Genomic DNA, 4,378 nt, shown 5'->3' with positions numbered 1-4,378 from the left:
TGTTCATCCAAACCCCCCTACAAAGCTCACTGTTCATCCAGAGGTAGCATCGATCGGCTTCAGTTAGCAGCAGTAGCGAAGGAATCGCTCGATCGCTCGGGTTTAGTAACGCGTAGCCTGCAGTGCAATCGCTCGGGTTCAGTTAGGCGACGCCTCGCTCGGGTTCATTTAGAGCCCAACGCCTCGCACACATGCACGTACGTGTATGAGAGAAACGTGCATCGCTCGGCCCCCGACCACCCACCGTAACCGGGAACTCCCCGAAATTTTCCTCGCCCTCGCTTCTACCATGGTTATTTCCGTCATGGACGGCTCAAAGAATGTCATGCCGCTGTGTCTCTGGCCCGCCCAGGACGAAAAGCCCATTTTCTATCATGATTTTTTGTCATAGAAGTAGGAGCCCACCACATCTATGATGATACCAGGTTTTGTCACAATTATCATCATAGAAGTGTCAAAAGTATGACAGAAAAAAATTTTGTTCGACCCAAAATGTCACGGATGTGTCTTTTTTTATAGTGATCGCAGCCCCAAACTTTCAGAAACGACAACTTGGGTTTCTTGCCAAACCACAGTTCATAAGGTGTCATCTCAACGGATTTAGATTGTGTCCTATTTAACGTGAATGCAGCCGTCTCTAAAGCATAACCCCAAAACGATAGCGGTAAATCAGTTGCGACATCATAGGTCGCACCATATCTAATAAAGTGCGGTTACGATGTTCGGACACACCATTACGTTGTGGTGTTCCGGGTGGCGTGAGTTGCGAAACTATTCTGCATTGTTTCAAATGAAGACCAAACTCGTAACTCATATATTCTCCTCCACGATCAGATCGTAGAAACTTTATTTTCTTGTTACGATGATTTTCCACTTCACTCTAAAATTCTTTGAACTTTTCAAATGTTTCAGACTTATGTTTCATCAAGTAGATAAATGCATATCTGCTCAAATCATCTGTGAAGGTGAGAAAATAACGATATCCGCCGCGAGCCTCAATATTCATCGAACCACATACATCAGTATGTATGATTTCCAACAAATCTGTTGCTTGCTCTGTTGTTCCAGAGAACGGAGTTTTAGTCATCTTGCCCATGAGGCATGGTTCACAAGTGCCAAGTGATTCATAATTAAGTGATTCCAAAAGTCCATCAGAATGGAGTTTCTTCATGCGCTTTACACCAATATGACCTAAACGGCAGTGCCACAAATAAATTGCACTATCATTATCAACTCTGCATCTTTTGGCTTCAATATTATGAATATGTGTATCACTACTATCGAGATTCAATAAAAATAGACCCCTCTTCAAGGGTGCATGACCATAAATAGAACAACCATTATTCTTGGATTTAAATGAATAACCGTCTCGCATCAAACAAGATCCAGATATAATGTTCATGCTTAACGCTGGCACCAAACAACAATTATTCATGTCTAAAACTAATCCGGAAGGTAGATGTAGAAGTAGCGTTCCGACAGTCATCGCATCGACTTTGGAACCATTTCCCATGCGCATCGTCACATCATCCTTAGCCAATCTTCGCTTAATCTGTAGTCCCTGTTTCGAGTTGCAAATATTAGCAACAAAACCAGTATCAAATACCCAGGCACTACTGCGAGCATTAGTAAGGTACACATCAATAACATGTATATCACATATACCTTTGTTCACCTTGCCATCCTTCTTATCCGCCAAATACTTGGGGCAGTTCCGCTTCCAGTGACCAGTCCCTTTGCAGTAGAAGCACTCAGTCTCAGGCTTAGGTTCAGACTTGGGTTTCTTCACTTGAGCAGCAACTTGCTTGTCGTTTTTCTTGAAGTTCCCCTTCTTCCCTTTACCCTTTTTCTTGAAACTAGTGGTCTTGTTGACCATCAACACTTGATGCTCCTTCTTGATTTCTACCTCCGCACCTTTAGCATCGCGAAGAGCTCGGGAATTGTCTTGTTCATCCCTTGCATATTATAATTCATCACGAAGCTCTTGTAGCTTGGTGGCAGTGATTGAAGAATTCTGTCAATGACACTATCATCAGGAAGATTAACTCCCAGTTGAATCAAGTGATTGTTATACCTAGACATTTTGAGTATATGCTCACTGACAGAACTATTCTCCACCATCTTGCAGCTGTAGAACTTATTGCAGACTTCATATCTCTCAATCCGGGCATTTGCTAGAAATATTAACTTCAACTCCTGGAACATCTCATATCCTCCATGACGTTTAAAACGTCGTTGAAGTCCCAGTTCTAAGCCGTAAAGCATGGCACACTGAACTATCGAGTATTCATCAGCTTTGCTCTGTCAGACGTTCACAATGTCCGATGTTGCTCCTGCAGCGGGTCTTGCACCTACAGGTGCTCCCAGGACGTAATTCTTCTGTGCAGCAATGAGGATAATCCTCAAGTTACGGACCCAGTCTGCGTAATTCCTACCATCATTTTTCAACTTAGCTTTCTCAAGGAACGCATTAAAATTCAAAGGAACAGTAGCACGGGCCATTGATCTACAACAACATAGACATGCAAAATACTATCAGGTACTAAGTTCATGATAAATTAAAGTTCAATTAATCATATTACTTAAGAACTCCCACTTAGATAGACATCCCTCTAATCATCTAAGTGAGCACGTGATCCAAATCAACTAAACCATGTCCGATCATCACGTGAGATGGAGTAGTTTTCAATGGTGAACATCACCATGTTGATCATATCTACTATATGATTCACGCTTGACCTTTCGGTCTCAGTGTTCCGAGGCCATATCTGCATATGCTAGGCTCGTCATGTTTAACCCGAGTATTCTACGTGTGCAGAACTGGCTTGCACCCGTTGTACGTGAACGTAGAGCTTATCACACCCGATCATCATATGGTGTCTCGGCACGATGAACTTTCGCAATGGTGCATACTCAGGGAGAACACTTGTACCTTGAAATTTCGTGAGAGATCATCTTATAATGCTACCGTCAATCAAAGCGAAATAAGATGCATAAAGGATAAACATCACATGCAATCAATATAAGTGATATGATATGGCCATCGTCATCTTGTGCCTTTAATCTCCATCTCCAAAGCACCATCATGATCACCATCATCATCGACGCGACACCTTGATCTCCATCGTATCATCATTGTCGTCTCGCCAACTATTGTTTCTACGACTATGGCTACCGCTTAGTGATAAAGTAAAAACAATTACAGGATGATTGCATTGCATATAATAAAGAGACAACCATATGGCTCCTACCAGTTGCCGATAACTCTGTTACAAAACATGATCATCTCCTACAATAAAATTTAGTATCATGTCTTGACCATATCACATCACAACATGCCCTGCAAAAACAAGTTAAACGTCCTTACTTTGTTGTTGCAAGTTTTACGTGGCTGCTACGGGCTGAGCAAGAACCGTTCTTACCTACGCATCAAAACCACAATGATTTTTTGTGAAGTCTGTTGTTTTAACCTTCAACAAGGACCGGGTGTAGCCACACTCGATTCAACTAAAGTTGGAGAAACTGTCACCCGCCAGCCACCTGTGTGCAAAGCACGTCGGTAGAACTAGTCTCGCATAAGCGTACGCGTAATGTCGGTCCGGGCCGCTTCATCCAACAATACCCCGAACCAAAGTATGACATGTTGGTAAGTAGTATGACTATTATCACCCACAACTCATTTGTGTTCTACTCGTGCATATAACATCTACGCATAAACCTGGCTCTGATACCATTGTTGGGGAACGCAGTAATTTCAAAAAAAATCCTACGATCATGCAAGATCTATGTGATGCATAGCAACGAGCGGGAGAGTGTTGTCCACATACCCCCGTAGACCGTATGCGAAAGCGTCAAGTGACGCGGTTGATATAGTCGAACGTCTTCACGATGCAACCGATCAAGTACTGAAAGCACGTCACCTCCGCGATCTGCACACATTCAGCTCGGTGACGTCCCACGAACTCTAGATCCAACTGAGGTCGAGGAAGAGTTTCGTCGGCACGACGGCGTGGCGACGGTGATGATGAAGTTACCGGCGCAAGGCTTCGCCTACGTACTACGACGATATGACCGAGGTGGAATATGGTGGAGGGGGGCACCGCACACGGCTAAACAATCAACATGTGTGTCTATGGGGTGCCCCCTCTCCCGTATATAAAGGAGTGGAGGAGGGGGGAGGGCCGGCCCTCTATGGCGCGCCCTGGAGGAGTCCTACTCCCACCGGGAGTAGGATTAACCCCCCCCCCCTAGTTGGACTAGGAGAGGAAGGAAGGGGGAGGAAGGAGAAAGGAAAGGGGGGGCCGGCCCACCACCCAATTTGGATTGGGCTTGGGGGCGCGCCCTCCACCTGGCCGCCTCCTCCTCTCTCCCACTAAGG

Source organism: Triticum dicoccoides, chromosome 1B (genome assembly GCF_002162155.2).
Source record: "Triticum dicoccoides isolate Atlit2015 ecotype Zavitan chromosome 1B, WEW_v2.0, whole genome shotgun sequence".
NCBI lineage: Eukaryota > Viridiplantae > Streptophyta > Magnoliopsida > Poales > Poaceae > Triticum > Triticum dicoccoides.
The sequence above is the reverse complement of the archived record's forward strand: the minus strand, read 5'-3'. Positions refer to the sequence as shown.